The sequence below is a fragment of the Gopherus flavomarginatus genome, chromosome 1, assembly GCF_025201925.1.
Source record: "Gopherus flavomarginatus isolate rGopFla2 chromosome 1, rGopFla2.mat.asm, whole genome shotgun sequence".
NCBI classification, from domain to species: Eukaryota; Metazoa; Chordata; order Testudines; family Testudinidae; genus Gopherus; species Gopherus flavomarginatus.
Window position 1 is genome coordinate 210,273,009 of NC_066617.1, and position 24,168 is coordinate 210,297,176.

The window sequence follows — 24,168 nt, forward strand, 5'->3', positions numbered from 1 at the left end:
ACATTAACTTATTAATCCTCACAGCACCCCTGCAGATGTATGGTTCAGTACCATCATCATATGTTAGACAGGGAAACAGACAGAAAGGATTTCCCCAGGGTCACACAGCACATCAGTGGCAGAACCAAGATTAGAACTCATTTCTCCAAACCACATGCCTTTTCTAAAATGGCTGACATATGGAAAGCTGGCTAAGCATGGATGAAAGAGGTGGGCACATTAAATCACCAGGGTGCCACACATTCCTAGCGTTACAGAAGACCAAGAAATTAGCACTAAGAGAGTCCTCTGTTGAGTCTGCTCCTGTTCTGCCAACCTCTTCTCACCCCACACTCAACAGGAGGACTGAATAATGACGAAGTTACCCCTATTCCCTGCCCCCCAATCCTTTTGTGTGGAGAAAATCTGGTCACTCTTCACTGAGGTTAAGAGGAACACAATATGTGACAAGATCATGTTATCGCCACTTCACCAATATATTAAAAGCAAAGCAAGCTCATATTATACACTGGAGCCCATTTCAGAGAAACTGACTCTGATACTTATTTGGCAAGATGACAGCATGTAGAGTTTGCATCAATTTTCCCAGAGACTGAATGGTGTCTTTGTACGGCATTATTTATCTGCCAGTGACTATCTGCTGAAATATTAATAACCAAAGATTTTCAGTACTTCCCCTATCCTGATTGTACATTTACAATAGTAAATTGATACAACAAATGTGATTCCCCATTTGAAAAGCACCTGCAGTTGTCAGTGATAAGGAAGGCAGGCTGCTTGGATTCCTGAAGCACTTTTCTGTTTATAATAGCTTGCAGTACCTTGCAATTTAACACATCACTGGAGAAAGCTTCTGGAGACAGGCAAGAAGACAGAATTCAAGGAATGTGTATTCCACTTGTTATCTCAGGCTGTCGCAAGCAACCCTGTAATCCAAAACAGAATTACGTCTGCTTGTACATAGCTAGCCACCCAATTTCTGATGAATGTAGCAAGAATCCAAAAAGAGATCTGACAGACAGTGCTTCGTATGGTTGAAAACATTGAGGTACTGTCAACGAGGGGGTTGCAGGAAAAACCTTCAATGATGAGAGTCCTGACTTCATCACCTATATTGTTTATGTACCCTCTTATCATTTATTTTAACCACTATGCACTTTGAGGCTATGGTAGCATAAAGAATGGATGAGGTGACGTCTCATATTCGAATGGTCTGGTATGAATGCCTTTGGCATTTTTATCTTCAAGTCTCTCTCCTGTTTCCTTTGCCTCTCCTGCCAGCTGATTAGTAAAACGCATTGAAGAATGTTTAAACCCGTGCTGTTCCTAACACTCTCATATTGGTTCTTGAATAACAGACATTATTAATGGCAGTCCACTGAACTCTTCCATTGGGCTAGATTTGACAGGGAAGGATATGAATGTGATGCACTTTGGCTCTGTCTTGGCTTGGATTTAAAGGTATGATGTTAGGTCTTATGAACTGGCTTCAATCACCTTCTAAAACTGTGAGAAAGTTCAGAAAATGGAAATCCAGCTCAAGTAAAGCCAATTGAAAGAAGCATAAACCAGAGCATGTAAAATGTAACAGGGATATTAGGAGGGCTAACATGGAACCATAAGACCAAATAGCTGAAGATATAAAAACAAATAAAATTTTTATGCATATCAGAAGCACAGAATAGAATCATAGGACTGGAAGGGACCTCGAGAGATCATCTAGTCCAGTCCCGGGCACTCATGGCAGGACTAAGTATTAGCTAAACCATCTTGCAAACATGAAGCTTGCAAGAGAATTAGTGGGTCTGTAAGGCTACTACAGAGTTAAGGGAGCAATTCAGAAGGATAAAGGCAAATCTAAATGATTTATTTGCATCATTGCAGAGGATGCTGAAGTAAACTTGCACCAGACCTACAATGTTCAGGTAATAAAGACAAAGCATTAGTAGAAATTGAGGTGTTAGTAAAGAGGTGCTGGAACAAACAGAGTAGCAACTAATCACTAGGACAAGATGGTACACAACCAAGAGTAGCAAAGGAATTTAAGAATGAAGTGGCTGAGCTGCTAGCAAAAGTATACAATCTCTCATGAAGGAAGGCAGCATATGTGTCTACTTATAAAAAAAGAAAGTGCTGGCCACATCCTGGGAATTACATAGACCAATGCATATTATTTCAATACCTAGAAAATTGGGTGAAATGATAATAAATAATAAAATTATAAACCAATTAGATTAATATGATATAATACAGTGAAACTAGCACTGCTTCTGTAAGGGAAAATCATGCCTCTCTATTCCAGTAGAATCCTTTCAGCTTGTCAACAAAATAGCAGGTAAAGGAGAATTGGATGACATCAATTATTTGGATTTTAAAAAGCCTAGCATCAAGTCTCTTGCATGAGGCTATGAAGTCATGGGGTATGGTAAAATACTGTCATTGTTCAGAATCTGGTCAACTACAAACTAATCGGATTAGGAAGAAACTTCCCTTATGGACAGGTTATTCATAATTGTCTACTATGCCTCTCTTTGAAACACTACTGACCTCCATTACAGACAGGGTAGTACTGGACTAGATGGACTGCTGTTCTGATCCTATCTGGCAGCTGATGTGTTTCTGTGCTCCTTTCTTTTTCCCTTCCCATGCATACATCCTAAAGTGTTTAGTTTTAGGAACATTAACTTTTCCATTCAGAGTGATGCTAGGGCACATCGTGGGGATGCTAGTTTGGACACCCTAAAATAAATCTGTTTTACAATTAGCTAAATGGATTCCCCCAAATTTGCCTGATGTGCTAGAATTCATGCAGATTTTTCATAGATTATGAAGCCAGAAGAGACCACTGTGACCACATAATCTGACCTCCTGCTTAACACAGGCCATAGGACTTCCCTGAATTAATTCTTGTTTGAACTAGAGCATATCTTCTAAGTGAACATCCAATCTTGATTTAAAAATTCTCAGTGATGGAGAATTCACCATAACTCAGTGGTTAATTACCCTCAATCTTAAAATTTTGCGTCTTATTTCTAGTCTGAATTTGTCTAGCTTCAAGTTGCAACTATTGCATCTTTTTACACTTTATCTCCTAGATTGAAGAGCCCTCTATTATCAAATTTCTGTTCTTCATAGAGGTTCTTATAAGCTGTGATCAAGTCACACTTAAACCTTTTCTTTGTTAAGATAAATACTATTACACCATTCACTGTAAATTCTCCAGTGTTCCAAGACTCACTGAAAATCAGTATTAATGCTCCTCAGCCAGTTCTTTTAAAACCCTTAGGTGCAAGTTATCTGGACCTGCTGATTTAATGTTAGCTTTAGTAGCTGCTGTTTAACATCCTACCCACAAACTGCAGTTATCCGGTGATCAAGTTCTAGGCTAACTAGACTAAGGAGAGCTGAGGACTACTGTAGGTTGATCCCAATGCAACAAAACTATAAGCTTGATTCTGCAGCCTCTGACTTCAAGCTTGGGTCCAAATTGATCACACACCAAAATTCCATCAAAGCAGCTTCCTGAGTTACTGGAATGGAAAGAATTGTTTAAAACAAGAGTTGAGGCTTGGTGTGCTTTCCTTGCAAGCATGAGGCTCAGAATAGCATTTCAAATGTTAAACATGAAAAATCATTATATGAATTGGTAAGAGGACCTCCGCTCCTGGTGTTGTACTGTTCTGTTCTCATTCCTTCCTCATCTTGTAATATGTGTTTGTGTTACAGGCTTCTGTCCCCTAAAATTGATTATTTCTCTATATAGCCTTTCTATTTCTTATCCTTTAGTGACGCACATAAATTCAAATGTTGTTGCTCTTACTTCTCTTTTTTTATTCTCCTTATTTTTCATGATGCACAAAGTCAGAGTTGTCATTATTCTATATTTGCATAGATTAAGCTGTCTTTATCATCTATTAGCTTCAAAATGATCAGAGCCTGTCAGTAGCTGGCTATATCCTTCCTTGTTATTTACATTGTCTCTGACATCCATTTCTGATGAGTACTGCTCTTGCACTTCAGGTTTAGGAGCCAAATGTCTGCACAATTTAGACTGTTCGCAATGTTAAAAAACATTATTTTTGTAAATTTTAGCATATCTTTTCAATATGTATTTTCATTCACATCGATACTTTCTTGGGCTTCCCCTTCTGCTTCAACAAGCTGTTTAGGTTTTCTTTCTTCCTGTAATATATTTTTGGCTCTGTAAAAAAAGTTATGGGTGGAATTAAACACGCAGTCTAGTCTTTAATTTATTTTCTTCTTCATTTTTCAGGCCTTTTAATTTTTTTTGGTCCTTTTAATCTTTTACATTAGAACACTAAATTGTGTGATATCTTTCCACTTAAAAAAATTGATCATTATTTCCCTGGTTTGATAGTATAAAATTAGATTAAAGAATTGAAAAAATATGGACTATACTGCAGGGGAAACCCTGCATTTTCAGGAAGCTACACAAGGATGATCTAATAGGGTTTTTTACACATCCCTAATTTATATGACTCTGTGGACTTGTCCACATTAGAAAAACATATTGTGTTTGAACCAGTGTTCCAGTCCTAAAAAGAAAGAAGTGCCAGAATGCCTGGTACTGTCACTCATGATAATATTGGAAGTACCAGAAAGTTGTTAAAAACGTGCCAGACCGGCATTTTGGAGCACTCTGAACATGACTTGAGTCCTGGTTTGAATGCAGTTATGCACTTGGGGGATCAGTCAATCTGCAGGTGTTCCTGCAGTTCGTAACTAGTGAGGTTCAATTGCAAAGACAAAACCATTAATTGATAGCTCAGCAAAAAGAGAAACTGATCAGGAACATTGAGTTAAAAATGCATCTGATGCTGTAGTGAGTAAATGGCTTCACAAATGTGCTGACACTGGATGGTTTGATCAGTGAGATACTGGCAGCATTATTTCCCATCAACGGTAGTCATATTTTAGAGACTATGGAGGACAAGGAAAGTGAAAACATGCCAGGAGATGTAAATATTGTCCGTCTTGCTCTACTAAATACAGCCTTTATCATTTCCTTCAACCTGCTTGAAGCAGAGTTGCTTGAGAGAGGAAGTGTCAGCCTTGGACTACAGTGCCCCACAACTTGTCTGGAGCCTACTAACTGGAAACCATGAAAAGAAGCCCCTGAGGTCAGTGTCAAAATGAGGATGATGTCAACAAAACTCCTTGCAAATGTGAAACAAGTGAAGAGCGTGGTTTTTAGTGCTCTGCCTTGTCAAGCAACACCATCCTGAGCAGAATGTACCTACCTATCGTAGATACTTAGATGGCCCTGCTCACTATAGCATCTGAGAACCTCGTAATCTGAAAAGTATTTATCCTCACAACACCCCTCTATGCGAGAACATCTTACAGAGCGGGCACGGAGGCACAGAGACTAGGGCCTGGAGTTTTAAAAGTACTTTGGCATTGCTGTACTCAGCGTCACAATGCCTGACTCATTTAGGGAGCCCAAAACTCATTTTCAAAAGAGATTTAAACACTTATGTTTGAAAATGAGATTTAGGCTTCTAAATCAGTGAAGCGTTCAAATGCTAAGCACAGCAATGCCTAAACACCTGGGCCTCAGTGACAGCAATAGAGCAAGGAACTGAAGCTGGGTCTTCTCATTCCAAGACTAGCATCCTAACCACTGGACCGCCCTTCCTCTCATACTGTCACATATTGTACAGCAATATTATACAGCAATAGCTATTTCTTCCTCTTATGAAATCTCTACACGTACAGTTAAAAAACAGATTTGGAGCTTGCAACAGAGTGACCTGGGGGTTAATTTGCTTTGCTGTAGGTATAAATGAGCAAACGCAACTACAGTGAATTTAGTTAACCACTTCTTGTCATATTTACCTGATGAGATACTTCAGGGGGAAAATCGTCCAGTGTGGACAAAAGGGACAGGTCAGAGGTCAGGGATGATGTGCAAAAGTGATGCAAACTCATGTTTATATCCTGATCCTAGTGCTCCTCTGCACATGGTCACTTCTTTATGTTGCTATAATAGAGCAGACTTCAGGTTGCTGTAGCATTTGCTTGGTTGCATGAGCCACAAGGGGCTGAAAATGTAGGTGAAGATTGGTGTGGCATGAGCAGAGTCCTGGACACACACCCTTTCTATGGACAAACTCCTTTTCTCATGCTATTCTAGCAGCTGGGAGAGTGTGCGGCTCAAGATTCCCTATGTTAGCTCTGTGCCACTGGAGGATCACTGTTACACTGAGGATGATCCTCCTTGGGCCAGTTTACACTGTCTTTACAACTGGATTATCCCAGTGCTGTGGCACAAAAGGGCCCCAAATGTGGATTAGGTAACAGCAATGGAGGAGTTACTGACAGGAAAAAAGGGCATAGCCAATACCAGTATGGAGACTCTGGCTCAATGTAACCTAATATTCTTTGACAATATCCACATATTATAGGGATATTTGTTATCCTGCTCGTGATTACAGCTCCTCTGATGCTCTCCCCCCACCAGTTACTTACCAAAAAGTCATTGTAATAATAAGTAGACCTTAAAGCACTTTACAAAGTGCTTATCCCCATTTTGCATATGGGGAAACTGAGGCACAGAGGGGGAAAGTGAGTTGGCCAGGGTCACCAGCAGCAGAGTTACTAACAGAATGCAGAGCTGCTTAGTCCTAGTATGGTGCTCTATCTAGCTGGCCACACTGCCTGCACTGGAATGCATCAGTAGCTGAGCACCACTTGAACAGATGAGCTTTGCTTTTTATTTATCAAGAGTTGACCTAAGGCACTAATAGATAGAAAATGCCACTGATCTCTTTGCAAAGCAGCCAGGATCACAGATTATTGCTTCTGTAAAGCATTAGAAATCATGTGATTCACAAATATACAGCTAATTTGCATGATACGTTTTTGCATAATATTATATGTATTTGCATGCAGAGAGGAGCGAAGTGGAGCTTAGGGAAAGAACCAGAACTCTCTCTTTTATACTCTGTCCTGCTACAAGGGAAAAGTGGGACAATGAGGCCACCCTGCCGAGAGTTAGTCTCACTGATAAAAAGCGAACAGACCATAGAGCATCAGTCCTGAGACTGTGCTTGTTGTTTTAGTTTGCTTTTCTGCTCTGTTTTAACAGGTCTAGCAACTGTTTTGTAAGGAGGTTTTCCACAGATTCAGGTGGGAGCAGGACGAGGCCCATATACATTATACTGGGAGAGAGAGAGCAAGAAAGATCATATTCACAGTAGAGTGCATTCACAATGAATAAATTTAGCCAAATCCCCTGGTTTTGGCTAACTTCACAGAGGTTATTCTTCCCAATTAGAAGCAGTCTTTCCTCACCTCTCACAGCGTTGCCGGTGTGGTCCATCAGAATGACCGTATTAAGCATGATTGAAATTCAAACAAAAAGTGCAAATAAACAGGAGTGCAGAGCTATGCCATGTTTCTATATCAATAACTAGAGGGTGTAAAGCGATCCAGCCACTTTTCAGACATCCTTACGACTGTTGATTCTGCAGTGAGAGGAGCAACATTAACTAACCAAAGAATACGTATACTGAGCAGTAGTAAGGACAGATGGGGGCAAAAGCCAAAGTTTCAGCTATAAAAACTTCGGCAAACCCTGACAATCTTCAGAGAAACACTGGATTTTTCCCCCCTGTATTTCCTCACCAGTAATGGAAATGAATTAATTGATTGACATTGCCCTTCTCTTTGAAGCAACCCTTTACGTGTCATCTGGAATTTTGCCCAATACTCTTCCCTCCCATCTCTAATTCCCATTCCTCCACCTTAAGAAGCCAGAGACAAGGAAAAATTATGGGGCTGTCGCTTTTAACAATAGCTGAGGAGCTAATGGATTTCAATATCACACCAAGCAAGCACTACAGGACCTGATGTCAATCTCCAGCTCAATACAGCAATTAAATATATTGTCATCTGTAAGCGTTTCTGATAGCTAGGCTTGTCACTAACAGTCCTCCCCATGCAATTCAAGACACAAAAGAGTGAAATCCCTGCATTTAGCAGGGAGAAAAAAACATAATATATGTATGGAGGAATTGTAGAACTAATCAAGCAAAAGAGAAACACTGTGTATTGTGACAAAGTTCCTCCTCTACCTTGGTGGGTCCTGCTCTTATTGGCAGATTTGCTCATCTCAGTGATCTTCCCCACAGTCTAGGTCCACTCCTCCTGTGTCTGATCAGGAGTTGGGAAGTTTAGGGAAGATCCGGGCCCACCCTCTACTCCAGGTTCCAACCTAGGGCCCTGTGGATTGCAGCTCTCTATAGTGCCTCCTGTAACAGCTGCATGACAGCTACAACTCCCTGGGCTACTTCCCCATGGCCTCCTCCAAACACCTTCTTTATCCTCACCACAGGACCTTCCTCCTGGTGTCTGATAACACTTGTACTCCGTAGTCCTCCAGCAGCACACCCTCTCACTCTCAGCTCCTTGTGCCTCTTGCTCCCAGCTCTTCACACACACTTCCTCTCCTCTGGCTCCCCACTCCCTGACTGGAGTGAGCTCCTTTTTAAACCCAGGTGCCCTGATTAGCCTGCCTTGATTGGCTGCAGGTGTTCTAATCAGCTTGTCTGTCTGAATTGGTTCTAGCAGGTTCCTGATTACTCTAGTGCAGCCCCTGCTCTGATCACTCAGGGAACAGAAAACTACTCAGCCAGTGACTAGTATATTTGCCCTCTACCAGATTCCTGTACCCCACTGGCCTGGGTCTGTCACTGTATCCACCAACAACAACCATATCTACCAACAGCTGAAAACAATATTGAAAGACATGGCCTCCATAAAAAGGAATAACACATAAAAACCTCTTCACTGCTGGTATTTTCGCGCAGACACAGTGCAGTCTAAATACTGGTGCACCACAGTTACTGCTGAAAGAACCTACAAATATGCAGGAATGGGGCAAGAAGTATGCAAACAGGCCTGGCCACAAGCATGACCTGCCATAGGACCTGTTCTTCCCAGGAGTGCACAACACAGGGACAAACAAGGTACAAATCAAAGTCGCTGGATCCTGCTCTAAAATGCACTACAAAGCCCAACGGACCAGAAGCATCCACTGGTAAGGAGATGGTAAAAGAATCAAAGGAGAAGATGGATGTTACAGGACCCCAACACAAGCAACAGGATGGGAAGATACTGGAGCTGCCAAGGTGCCACTATAACCAAAGTGAATGAGCGGTGACTAACAGCAGTCCCCTTCCAGCAGCTTAGTGTGGTAACATACTAGAGAGCACTTATTTCCAATAATGCTCATTCTGGGTCTGCACAGCAGACAGCAGAGTTCTTCTCACAGGTGTCATGGACTTCTACACTCATTTACATGGCCCCTCACCTGACATCCATCATGCTGTGTGTGCATGTCTGACGCATGACACTGCTCCCATGCGAATACCTATCCACTTTCCCTGCAGCAGCTTGTGTTCTACTGGTAATAAACTAGTGTGGTTGTACAACTGTTCCCTGTACTCCTGGGTAAACAATCCCATGCTTAAGCACATCAGTCAGGAACGAGCATTTGTCATGCTGTCTGTCAGCTTACAATCTTCACCATATCAGTTCCTGCATGGTGACATTTTACATTTCCTTGTCGCTAACTGCTTCCTATGGGGCCCTCTTCACATCCCCTCTCCCACTTTTCCTTGCCCAAATATGGTCACGATTCATTGCTGTAGTCTCCACAAATGACAGTGCACTTCTCATTCTGAGGGTTTGTGGGTTTTTAAATGGCATTTCCCTGGAGGGTGCCTGTTCTGTGCTTCTTGAACGAATAGAGTCCTGGCCTTTTAAAACCGAGATACTGTTTCTACACAAGGGAGAGTAAAAAGAAAACCTATCAGTGAGTGGAAACGTAATTTTAAAAGCCCTCTCTACAGACGGACCATAGTGGATCCAGGCATAAAGTTAGCTAGGGAGTCCTTTTGCAACATATCATGCTCTGAGCTCCAGTTGCACTGGTGATGCCTGAGCTGGGCAGTATCCACAGTGGTCTTTTACTTAGAGCACTGGCCTCTAATATCTCGCCTGAGCATCAGTTACAATGCTAAAGGCACAGTTTCAAAAACTTTCCTGACCAAGTTACAGATCTCATGATATTTTGTGCTTTTCTTAAAGCTCCCACTTCTCAAGTCAAGCCGTTACACGAGAATCTCAGCTTTCATTAAAACAAAAAGTTTCTAGCCGTAGCCCCCATTGTTTCAGAAGCAAGCCTGAAAATGTGAAACAAGTATCAGGTGTACCCTAAAGGCTAGGAAACCAGAAGGCAAATAAAAAGAACCACAAATGTATTGGATGAAATCCAGACCTGCTGAAATAAATGTCAAAATTATTTACTTTGATGGAACCAAGTTTTCACCTATTATTATTTTTTAAATCTAATGATTTTTAAATCAATCTCATGATTTTGGAATGCTTCAGACTAACAATGGACTTTTTGTTTATGAGTTTAGCACTCTACAGGAGATCTAGCACTAGATTTTCTAGAGTTTAGAGCTCTAAATCAATTCTGCGCTTTTAGCTGAGAACACACAAAAAAAGCTCAATTACACCATAGCGTATCAGAAGTAAAAGTCACAGTTTCCAGATAAATCGAGCATCATGCGTGGATTAAATTTGTCAGTGAATTAAAGAGGGCAAGGTTTAAGCCACTGATTGGGCTGGTTTTAGACAAGTAATGCTTAAAAACAGAGTGTCAGCTTGATGACCCAATAAAAGAAACATGGAGCAAAAAGCATGCGGACGCGGTATCTATCATCAAAGCTAGTTAAAGTATGCAAAAATCGTCTGAGGTTAAGAAAGTGGTCTGGTTTCAAATGTGATACAAAAAATGAGTCACGTCAAGTAATTACAATGGCACCTATTGTTATCTACACAGATCAAAACTTGATACAGAATCCAGGGTATTTCCAGCTAAGTCAACAGCAACATTGAACATCAGAATATTGATGATTTTGCCCCCGTCTAATCATTTAGCACAGACACACACAATAAATGCCCTATTTCTGGAGAAATATAGAGTTCTTGTTTTTAATTCATTGTTTCTCCAAATTAGTGACAAACGTGAAAAGTTTGATTTGTATAAAAATGTGTTTGCATAAAGATCTGAGTCTGAAAAGAGATCGGACTTTGTTTGCCCTCCAGAGCCCCTATATTTAATTTTTCTTAATGTTTTCATTGAGTTTTTTCCCCAGTATCTCCTTCTGTTAAATAGAAAAAGTTATTTCACTAAATACCCGCAAGTGTTATCAAAAGACTGTATCCAGGTGGATAAAGTATCTGCTTTGTATTGCAGTGGTAGTGAGGTACAATCGCCATGGTCAGATTATCTATTTATGAACATATATCCTGTATTTCATTCTCACAGTGCCACATGGATCATTACATTTTCAACACAATTAGCTTTTCCATCCAAACTACTCTGAATTTAATACAAATATTTTAACAATTCTTTGTTCAAGAAGAAGCAAAATACTTTTGCCCCACACTAACTATTCTATTCACTCTACACATGCTCCTAGCACGTACATTGCCGCTTGCAGTGCCTCTCAGCCCAGCTGAGATTCAGGCTAGCTCAGTTCAAGAAAGTGCACTAAAAATAGCAGTGTGGACATTGTGGCATGGGCAGCAGCTGGTGCTACCTGTCCAAGTCCAAGCTCACCCAGCTCTATCTATCTATCTACCCAGGCTCTGAGGCTCACTCCCAGCTGCAGGGCAGACATATCTCATATGTCTACGCAGCAAAAGCCGTGCATGCACTAGCCTATCTGAGCCAGCTTGAATCCAGCGAGTGCTGGTAACAATAGCAGTGAAGATACCGCTGGACGGGCTTCACAGCGGGCTCGCAAGCTGAGTATGTACACAGAGTCTTGTACAGCCTGCACTGCTCTGTCTTCACTGCTGTTGTAACCACACTAGCTGGATTCAAGTGTAAGCAGAGTCAGGATAAGCTCTACCCTGACATCTGGTGGAAAGAATTTCAGAGAGTGTATTTGCATAGGCACGCCTACCCTATCCCAGACTGCCGAGCTGTGGGACTGCTTGGTGACAAATGACTCACCCTCAGTTGGGTGGTACTTGCTAGACAAGGGACATGAGTTCCAAACCCAGTGAATTGAAAGAGGCTGGGGACAGGTATTTGTGCCTGGTGGTGCAGTCTCCTTGTGCAGCCAGAAGCACCAGTTCCACCCCCTCCTCTCTCCACTGTGGAATGTCAGAGTTGATTTTTTTAATTCCCTCAGGAATCTAAATACAGGTTACTGAGCTGAACTCACTTTGGGCTAATGGTGCACTAGCACTGGGGCTCCCCCACTAAGAGCTGAGATCACTAAGAGTTGAAATCACTAAAGAGCTGAAATAACTGAGCTGAGAGCACTGAGTACTGTGCTAACTAGTGGGGGAGCCTGAAGTTATACTGTGGAACAGAGCAGCTGGTGGAGTGGAGCAGTTGCGGGGATGGCTGGAGCGGATCACGGGACAGCTGGTGGCAGCAGAGCGGCTGGCAGAGCGGAGTAGCTGTGGGACGGGTGGAGCGGCCCACAGAGCGAGCAGAGCCGAGCAGTTTGCACAGCAGCTCATGGAGCAGAGCAGCTGGTGGAGCGGAGCAGTTTCTGAGGACGGCTGGAGGAGCAGAGTGGAGCAGCTGGTAAAGCGGAGCAGTTCGTGGAGAAGGCAGAAGCAGAACCCACGGAGAGGCAGGGCAGTTGGCCCCGGACCACGTAAGGTGCCCCTTTCTACCCAGGCTGGGGGGAGGGACCTCTACAGATAAACTCTCGAACTCTGGGGTGGCATTGACCAGAGACTTTTGGGTTGTTGGACTTTGGGGTGATTGGACTTAAAACCCTAAGGGGAAAAAGGACAGTGCCAAACGTACTTGGAGGTGGGTTTTTGTTTATGGTTTGTGCTATAACCCTGTTTGTGGTGTTTCTCCAATGGGATGCCGCATTGATTCCTTCCTTTATTAAAAAGATTTTGCTACACTCAGACTCCATGCTTGCGAGAGGGGAAGTACTGCCTCCTAGAGGCGCCCAGGAGGGTGTGGTATGTGAGTGTCCCAGGTCACTGGGTGGGGGCTCGAGCCGGTTATGCATTGTGTTATTGAAACGGAACCCCTGGATACTGAACCCGGCCCTTGTTGCTGCCAACTCAGAGGGGCAGAAGGGTTACACAAGCTAGCGGCAGTGGGCTACCTTGTCACACCTTTTGCTGTGTAGACATACCCATAGAGATGACTCTGACCTGCAGGCTTCAGATTTGGATGCAAACTTTCCTAACATTCAGGGGTTCTTCAGAACTTTTGATTTGGTTCAATACAGAAATAGGGGCCAGTTATGAAGTCTGGACCCAAATCCTGCCACAGACTTTCCTACTTTTTGAGGTGTTCAGATCTGAGAGTTTGGTTGGACCTTTTCCCACTGTCAGAGAAACAGGCTGCACAGTAGAGGTTCAAGCCCTAATCACAGAAAACACAGATAACAAATTTTATTTTTAATATTTTCACCTCTTGGCTCCTTTTAGGAGAGCCAAACCTCTTCCTTGCTTTAGCATACACTCACAATAGGAGATTTTTGCGGTTGATTGCATGCTGAAATTCAATTGCTGCAGATGCTTATCATGTCATTATTGTTGTATATTATTTAAGCCCCAGCTGTCTGCTTGGGCATGTGTAATGCACAAATAAAGACAGGAACTGCCTCAAAGAGTGTACAGTTGAAACAGAACTCTCACTTGTTCATCTGCATATACAGAATACATACATGTGATTTAATTTCCATGTCGTTTCTTGCATAAAATGCAATTCTTTCTTGGTTGTATGGTGTGCTTCAATGGGTAGACAATAATATTTTCTTTAAAATATATCTAAAAAACCCATTTCCAGCTCTCACTGACCTCTCCTGAAGTGCACAAGTATTTACTCCCTTATGCCCCAAAATACTTTTGATTTAGTTTCAGATTTCCGTTTTTTACAGCTTTATCACAATGGTGTAAAAATTAAGACAAATGATCGCAATCAGCGATAGCTTCCAGGATGAATCTTACTAGCTGTGCATCTGAAGCTGGTGTGGTTCTGCACTGCAGTTGGATTGAATGCAGAGGCTGTAAACTACAGAGCGTTGGAGATTATCCCTTACATAAGTGTCAAGTCTCACAAAATTCATGCTTTCAATTATCATAAATGACTCAAGCTTCCTGCCAAGTCTCCATCATTTTGCTCCATTTTCCCTTAGTTTTGCCATAGAATTAAACGACTTCTTTGAGATTGGCTACAGGCAATACCAAGATGAGATATTTAATCAAAATCAAAAGTTGTTTATTGTGAGTAAACTACATATTATTTGAGATTATCCTTTTTATACAGCAAATCATGCCATTCAAAAGGATTTTTTTTCCTTCTGAAAGGTTGTGCTGCTGCTTCTCTCTCAGACATTCTAGTGATACACACTTTGAGGTACAGCTAGGAAAAGTAGCTAGGCAGGGCCTAATAATTAGCTGAGCCCTAAAACATATGGTTACAGGGCAAGTGTACAAAGTGAATAATTAATTCATACTTATATTTCTATTGCACTTTCTATCTGAGGATCATAAAGACATTTATAAACATTATAGCTATGCAGATCCAAACTTGATCAAGAATCCAAGGTATTTCCCAGACAATACCCAGACTAGAACATTAGTTTTCTGATTTTTCCCCACCCAAATCATTCTAACATACACACAATAAATTCTCTAGTTCTGGAGAAAGTTAAAGCTAAAGTCTAGAAAACTTCTGGGCTTTTCTTCACCCTTATACCAAATATGTCTCTCTCTCACACACACACACACACACACACACACACACACACACACACACACACACACACACACACACACACACACACACACACACACACACACACACACACACACACACACTCTCTAAAATAAAAAATGAAACTGTCCATGTTTATAGGGCTGGGTATAAAACAGGCACTGGATTTTGAACAATACAGCCTTTTTATTTGATTTTTCTTAAATTTTTATTGCATTGTTCAGTAGATCTTTTTTGCAAATAGAGATGACTAAGTTCACACAAATCTTATTGTTTATATAGAAATAGCAGTGAGTCAAATCCTGTGATGAGCTGTTCTTTCACAGGGGTGTTACAGTTGGGCCAAGTAATCCACTATCTGTGCAGTCTCCTTCAAACAACCAATGAAACTGTTGCTTGCAAATTCACTGTAGAATGAGGGTGGTGATTTGTTGAGTTACCTCTGATATTACAATGGTCTAAGACTCTTGTCATGACATAGATACATGCTTTACTGTAGCTACACCACACAAGTATAATTTGTAATGTCAAAGTGTTTGAGAACTTCTGGATAGTAACAGATTGTGAATCCCAATGATGAACCTGGTAATATTCTAAATAAAAAGTGCTCTCAACCATGTCTAGCTTTAGCCATCACTTCACATGGACTCTGTAGACACTCTAAGCAACATGCGGAAAAGGACAGTCCTGGAATCTTATTCTATAGAAACATCTTCCGAATTGTGTTTTTTGTTGGTATAGTTGGATTCCCTGTCATATAAAGTTACATTAACTAACATATAGGCCTGGTCTACACTACACATTTATACCGATTTTAGCAGCTTTAAATCGATTTAACGCTGCACCCGTCCACACAATGAGGCCCTTTATATCTATATAAAAGGCTCTTTAAACCGGTTTCTGTACTCCTCCCCGACGAGAGGAGTAGCGCTGAAATTGGTATTACCATATCGGATTAGGGTTAGTGTGTCCGCAAATCGACGGTATTGGCCTCCGGGAGGTATCCCACAGTGCACCATTGTGACCGCTCTGGACAGCAATCTAAACTCAGATGCACTGGCCAGGTAGACAGGAAAAGCCCCACGAACTTCTGAATTTCATTTCCTGTTTGCCCAGCGTGGAGCTCTGATCAGCACGGGTGGTGATGCAGTCCCAAATCCAAAAAGAGCTCCAGTATGGGACCGTAAGGGACATACTGGATCTGATCGCTGTATGGGGAGGCAAATCTGTTCTATCAGAGCTCCATTACAGAAGACGAAATGCCAAAGCATTTGAAAAAAATCTCCAGACAGAGGCCACAGCACGGACTCAGCATAGTGCTGCGTGACAAGTGTAACGGAAAGCCAAAGAATCAAATGGACTCTCATGGAGGGAGGGAGGGGGTACTGAGGACTCCAGCTATCCCACAGTCCCCGCAGTCTCCGAAAAGCATTTGCATTATTGGCTGAGCTCCAAATGCCTGTAGGGTCAAACACATTGTCCGGGGTGATTCAGGGTATAGCTCATCAATTTAGCCCCCCTCCCCCCCATGAAAGAAAAGGGAAAAAAATTGTTTCTTGACTTTTGTATGTCACCCTATGTCTACTGCTTGCTGCTGGTAGACGCGATGCTGCGGCACTGAACAGCAGCACCCTCTCCCCTCCCGCAGATGGTACAATATGACTGCTATCCATTGTCATCATCAGCCCTTGAGTGCTTCTGGCTGGCCTAAGATGAGGTCGGCCAGGGGCGCCTGGGTAAAAATAGGAATGACTCTCAGTCATTCCCAGTAGATGGTACAGAATGGCTGGTAACTGTCTTCATCATAGCGACTGGGGGCTGAGCTCCATCAGCCCCCTCCTTTCATGTCTAAAGAAAAGATTCTGTACTGCCTGGACTATCATAGCAGTGGGATGCTGGGGTCCTCTCCCCCGCACCCCTTAATGTCCTGCCTGGACTATCATAGCAGCTGGAGGTTGCCTCCCCCTCATTTTATCTCACTAACAAGTCAGTGTTTCTTATTCCTGCGTTCTTTATTACTTCATCACACAAATGGAGGGGACACTGCAACGGTAGCCCAGGAGGGTTGGGGGAGCAGGGAAGCAATGGATGGGGTTGTTGCAGGGGCACCCCCTAGAATGGCATGCAGCTCATCATTTCTGCGGGATCTGACATGAAGCAGCTGTGCTCTCTAGTACACTGGTTCTCTAGCACACTTGCCCATATTCTAGGCAGGACTGACTCTATTTTTAGATACAACATAAAAGACAGAATGACCCAGGGAGTCATTCACATTTTTGTCTTTGCGCCCCTGGCCGACCTCGGCCAGGAGCACCCATGACAGCAGCAGACGGTACAGAACGACTGATAACCGTCATCTCATCGCCAATTTACAATGGCATGGCAGATGGTACAGAACAACTGATAACCGTCTCTGCTATCTTGCAAAGGCAAATGAATGCTGCTGTGTAGCGCTGCAGTACCACCTCTGTCAGCAGCATCCAGTACACATATGGTGACGATGACAAAAGGCAAAACAGGCTCCATGGTTGCCATGCTATGGCATCTGCCAGACCAATCCAGGGAAAAAGGGCGAGAAATGATTGTCTGCCATTGCTTTCACGGTGGAAGGAATGAGTGACGACATTTACCCAGAATCACCCGCAACACTATTTTTGCACCATCATGCATTGGGATCTCAACCCAGAATTCCAATAGGCAGGGGAGACTGCGGGAACTATGGGATAGCTATGGGAAAGCTACCCACAGTGCAACGCTCCAGAAATTGACGCTAGCCTCGGTACATGGATGCACACCACCGAATTAATGTGCTTAGTGTGGCCGCATGCACTCGACTTTATACAATCTGTTTTACAAAACCGGTTTATGTAAAATCAGAATAATCCCGTAGTGTAGACGTACCCATAGTCATTTAAAAAAAATGTTAGTATGAGATAATCTAGCAAACTGCTCTGAAGAAATGTTGCAGATTTTGTTCTTTCCTCCTTTGTAATTTGGGTTGCATTTTACATCTTACACATTTCCAGAAATAGCATCTATAATAATTATTGTGTTTTGTTACCTTTCAAAAAAAAACCAGTCAACAACAATGATGGAAAAAACAGTTAGGCAAGGGTTGAAGAAGTATATCAAGCACATTGACAATTAGCCAACATTTAAAACAGGCATGTGCACATGCACAAACACACAAAGATGATTACAAAAATTATTCTCCTCTGGTACATCTCTTTCATCTTATGCTGGGGTGTTCTTTATGTACATGCTGTCCATTCAGACTGTGATCTCTTTGGGGCCAAAATCTATCTGAAAAGCACTTAGCTAGTTTTGAGAGCCTTATATTAATAATATAGAAATAAAATATTTATTAAAAAATCAAGAGTGTCTAAAAGAGGGGCAATCAGACCCCTAAATAAAAGGAACAAGGAGTTTAACAATCAATAGCAATATGTTGAAAATTAGTCACTTTGGCAAATCCCACCCATCGTGCCTCCCAGAGGAGAGTAAGCAATGTATTCTCATCCCCACAAGCTGGACAATTTGCCTAAGGTCACACACCAAGGCTGGGGCGGGGGAGAGTGAAGGGGAGATTTCTAACTCAGTGCACAGTACACTCGATCACCGCTGCTTCGCTAAACCTTAATCCAACCTTATCCTTCATTGATTGGAAAAAAATGACTGTACCTCTCTGAAGAACACAACTTCATGTACTTTTTGCTGCTAGTCAGTCCGGAAGCACTTAGAGAATAGCTTTTCTTGCAAGATTTTGGCCTCTAATGTGTATTACCTGTTATGTGGATATAGGGTGGGATTGTTAAGACAGCCAAAATCACTTTAGGAGCACAAGTCCCAGTGAAAGGCATTAAGCTTTATGTTCATAAGTCACCTCGGTGCTTTTGAAAATTCCATCCGTATTAATAAACATAAAGAACTGATCTGCAGAGTAACCTGGTGTCTCCAAACACCATAGTAAAGAGATTAATATGGTTGTGAAGGGAAAGGTTATTCAAGACATAACCTGTCAAACAACATGGTGGGAGGAGAGACATCTCGTTATAAACCCGATGGAGCTACTCCAGCATCCTGACAGGAAGCGTTGTTACAAAAATCACGTCAGTAATCACTGCCTTGTTCAATTTTCTTTGCTCAGTGCCTCCACAATGCCCAAGTGGGCCGAGTGGAGAAGGGTTTCTTCATCCCCATGAGGCTTCCTGCGTCAGCTGTTATGAGTTATGGCAGTTGTTGTTGGAAAGCCTAAAGCCTGACTCCCCAAGGAAACATAATTATACGTTGAGGAATCCAGGGTGTGTATGCTATGCATGTGTGAGTCGTATGTCACCAGCCTCAGAATGGACAGCCAATTACATTATTGACGTTCAGTGGGAGGAAATATCCTGCGTATGCATCTCCAACTGAGTCATGGCTAGTGTCCAAAAAATGCAATAGCCTCTTTTTGTCTCCAAACCATAACAGCCCTTAGGCTAATAGAAGAAATATAAAATATATTAAGAAGAATGTGTGCAAAAGAAAATTCTGAAAAATAGCTTAATCAGGACAAATTGATACCAGGAGCTGCTCTCACTGACTGGGAGTGGGAGACAAATGTTGATGTTAACCTGCAGCTGGACTAGGGGAGGAGGGATTCAGCAAAGCCTTCTAGGCGTGTTTGTTAAACACTTCTGTATATCAGTGGCCGGTCGCTAATTCTTGAGAAGGGCAGTTTAGTCGAAATGCCAAAACTGCTGCTCTGTCATTTCTGTGAATAAAAACTGACTGTCAGTTCAGAGTCAGGGTATGTCTACACTACAGGATTATTCCAATTTTACATAAACCGGTTTTGTAAAACAGATTGTATAAAGTCGAGTGCACGTGGCCACACATAGCACATTAATTCAGTGGTGTGTGTCCATGTACCGAGGCTAGCATCAATTTCCAGAGTGTTGCACAGTGGGTAGCTATCCCGTAGCTATTCAATAGTTTCCTCAGTCTCCCCCGCCCCTTGGAATTCTGGGTTGAGATCCCAGTGCCTGATGGGGCAAAAAACATTGTCGCGGGTGGTTCTGGGTACAGCCTCACCCCTCCCTCCATGAAAGCAGCAGACAACCGTTTCTCGCCTTTTTTCCTGGGTAAACTGTGCAAACGCCATAGCACAGCAAGCATGGACCCTGCTCAGAACAAGACTGCAATCGTGGACGTTGTAAACACTTCACGCATTCTCATGCAGTCTATGTTGAACCAGGACCTGCAAAGCCAGGCGAGGAGGAGGAGACGGCTACGGCAGCGTGGCAACGAGAGTGATGAGGACATGGACACAGAATTCTCTCAAACCGTGGGCCCCTGCGCTTTGGAGATCCTGCTGGCAATGGGGCAGGTTCTAGCTATTGAACGCCGATTTTGGGTCCGGGAAACAAGTACAGACTGGAGGGACTGCATAGTTTTGCAGGTGTGGGACGATTCGCAGTGGCTGCGAAACTTTCGCATGCGTAAGGGCACTTTCATGGAACTTTGTGACTTGCTTTCCCCTGCCCTGAAACGCCAGAATACCAAGATGAGAGCAGCCCTCACAGTTGAGAAGCGAGTGGCAATGCCAGACAGCTACCAGTCAGTCAGGAATCAATTTGGAGTGGGAAAATCTACTGTGGGGGCTGCTGTGATGCAAGTAGCCAAAGCAATCATTAAGCTGCTGCTATGAAAGGTTGTGACTCTGGGAAACGTGCAGGTCATAGTGGATGGCTTTGCTGCAATGGGATTCCCTAACTGTGGGGGGGGCGATAGATGGAACCCATATCCCTATCTTGGCACCGGAGCACCAGGGCACCCAGTACTTAAACCACCAGGGGTACTTTTCAATGGTGCTGCAAGCACTGTGGATCACAAGGGACGTTTCACCAACATCCACGTGGGATGGCCAGGAAGGGTTCATGATGCTCGCGTCTTCAGGAACACTACTCTGTTTAAATGGCTGCAGCAAGAGAATTACTTCCCAGACCAGAAAATAACAGTTGGGGATGTTGAAATGCCTGTCGTTATCCTGGGTGACCCAGCCTACCCCTTGATGCCTTGGCTCATGAAGCCATACACAGGCAGCCTGGACATTAGTCAGGAGCTGTTCAACTCCAGGCTGAGCAAGTGCAGAATGGTGGTAGAATGTGCATTTGGCCGTTTAAAGGCGCGCTGGTGCACATTACTGACTCGCTTAGATCTCAGCCAAACCAATGTCCCCTTTGTTATTGCTGCTTGCTGTGTGCTCCACAATCTCTGTGAGAGTAAGGGGGAGACCTTTATGGTGGGGTGGGAGGCTGAGGCAAATCACCTGGCCGCTGATTATGCGCAGCCAGACACCAGGGCGATTAGAATAGCACACCAGGAAGCGGTGCGCACCAGAGAAGCTTTGAAAACGAGTTTCATCAAGGGCCAGGGTACGGTGTAACTGTTGTGTTTGTTTCCCCTTGATGAACCCGCCCCTTGATTGACTCATTCCCTGTAAGCAACCCACCCTCCCTCTTCGATTACAGCTTGCTTAAGGAAATAAAAGGTCACTATCGTTTATAAATCATATATTCTTTATTAAAAAGTCATTATAAAAAGAGGGAGAGAACTGACAAGGTATCCCGGGTGTGGTTTGGGAGGAGGATAGGAGAGAAGGAAAAGGCCACTAAAAATATTTCAAAGTAATGACAGCCTTTTGGTTGGGTTGTCCACGAGGGTGGAGGGGCGGGAGCATGAAGCCTTCCCCCACGCGTTCTTACACATCTGGGTGAGGAAGATATGGAACATGGTGAGTGGTGAGGGTGGTTACACAGGGGCTGCAGCGGCACTCTGTGACCCTGCTGCTGTTCCTGAAGCTCCACCTGAAGTCGGAGGATGTCAGTTTCATCAGGCTACAGCCCCAGCGTTGCATCATACCTCCTCTGATCTTCCTGCCGCCACCTCTCATCACATTCGTCCCTCCTGCCCTCACGTTCACTGGCATCTCTCCTGTAATTTGATACCACGTCCTTCCACTCATTCAGATGAGCTCTTTCATTGCGGGTTACTTCCATGATTTCCGAGAACATTTCGTCTCTCTTCTTTTTTTTCCTCCGCATTATCTGAGATAGCCTTCAGGATGGAGTAGGGAAGCTTGAAAAATTTGCAGCTGCATGAGGGAGGTAAAAAAGGGAGAGAAGTATTTAAAAAGATACATTTTACAGAACAATGGTTATACTCTTTCACAGTGAACAACACTATTCACCTTACATAGCACATGTGATTTCACTACAAGGTCACATTTTGCATCTTAATATTGAGTGCCTGCGGCTTTGGTGTTAGAGATCTCACAGACACAGGCCTGGACCTCAGAATTCAGCTTGCATGTGGCAATGGTAAGCCATTGTCTTTCAGATTCCGCAGCCTTCATATACACAGTGCCCTCCTTTCCCAAATACCAAGCAAAGCCTGTTCAGTGATGCTTCTTTCCTGTTAACATGCAGCTGCAGAAACCACCCTCCCATCCAATTCTCTGGGATGATAGCTTTACCCCTCCCCCCACCGAGTGGCTGGTATCATGGAAGATCACTGCTAATCACTCCCCTTCCCCAAGCCCCCACCGCATAGCTGGTAGCAGGGAAGACCCCTGCTAGCCAAATGAAAAAAAGCTCAGTGCTATTACCCCCCCTCCCCTCCCCCTGCTTGGCTACCTGCAAGGAAGGATTTCTTTTTAGCAACAGGCAAACAGCCCAGTAGGAATGGCCATCTCTGTCCCCTTAATTAAATTCCTGAATTTCAACCAGGTTACCATGAACGATATCACTCTTCTGAGGCTAACACAGCGAGATAAAGAACGGATGTTGCTTGAATGCCAGCAATCACCGGGACCATACGCAGCTAGGCTTTGTCATGCAATGATACCAGATTACTTGCTGCATGCATGGCGTGGTAAAGTGTCCTACCATGGTGGACGGAATAAGGCTGCCTTGCCCAGAAACCTTTTGCAAATGCTTTTGGTGTACCTCCAGGAGAGCTTCATGGAGATGTCCCTGGAGGATTTCCGCTCCATCCCCAGACATGTTAACAAACTTTTCCAATAACTGTACTGGCCGCGAATGCATCCCAAATCTTCAGGGCAAATCAATCATTAAAAACCGCTTGCTTTTAAACCATGTTTTATATTTATAAAGGTGCACTCACCAGAGGTCGCTTCCATGGCTTCATTGTTTGGGCTACTGGCTTGGGAGGGCTGGGAGGGTAATTCCGTCTGGGTGAGAAAAAGCTCCTGGCTGTTGGGGCTAACGGAGTGCTGTGTGCTTGCTGCAAGCCCATCCTCCTCTTCCTCCTCCTCATCTTCCCTGTCCACAGAAGCCTCAGCCATGGCTGAGATTACCACCTCCACCTCGGAATCCAGGGACAGGGGTGGGGTAGTGGTGGCAGACCCCTCTAGAATTGCATGAGGCTCAGCGTAGAAGCGGCATGTTTTCGGCTCTGCCTCGGACCTTCCGTTTGCTTCTCTGGTTTTCTGGTAGGCTTGTCTGAGCTCCTTAACTTTCACTCTGCACTTGAATGAGTCCCTGGTATGGCCTTTCTCCATCATAGCCTTGGAAATTTTTTCAAATGTTTTTTCATTTCATCTTTTGGAACAGAGTTCTGTTAGCACAGAATCCTCTCCACATATAGCGATCAGATCCAGTACCTCCCGTGCGGTCCATGCTGGAGCTCTTTTTTGATTCTCAGGAGACTGCATTGTTACCTGTGCTGGTGAGCTCTGTGTGGTCACCTGTGTTGGTGAGCTCTCCACGCTGGACAAACAGGAAATGCAATTCAAAAGTTTGCTGGGCTTTTCCTGTCTACCTGGCCAGTGTATCCGAGTTCAGAGTGCTGTCCAGAGCGGTCACTGTGGTGCACTGTGGGATACCGCCCGGAGGCCAATACCGTCAATTTGCGGCCACACTAACCCTAATCCGATACGGTAATACCGATTTCAGCGCTACTCCTCTCGTCGGGGAGGAGTTCAGAAACCAGTTTAAAGAGCCCTTTATATCAATATAAAGGGCCTTGTTGTGTGGACAGGTGCAGGGTTAAATCAGTTTAACGCTGCTAAAATCAGTATAAACGCGTAGTGTAGACCAGGCCTAAGTCACAGGTATCGTTTACATATTTTCCAGCTGTTTGGCTTAGTGACTTTGGAGTGAGTCTGCTCAGCTATTTCACAGCATTTCTGATTTGCTTTGCCTTTGCCCTCTGACTCCATCACTGGGCTGACTTTTCAAAGAACAGCACAAGGCAATAAAATAAAACAAAAACATTAAGAAGGTTTGAATTATTTGTAACTCTTTGAAAACTGATTCTACGGTTAGTATTTTGAGACTTGACCTTATGATGACCCACTG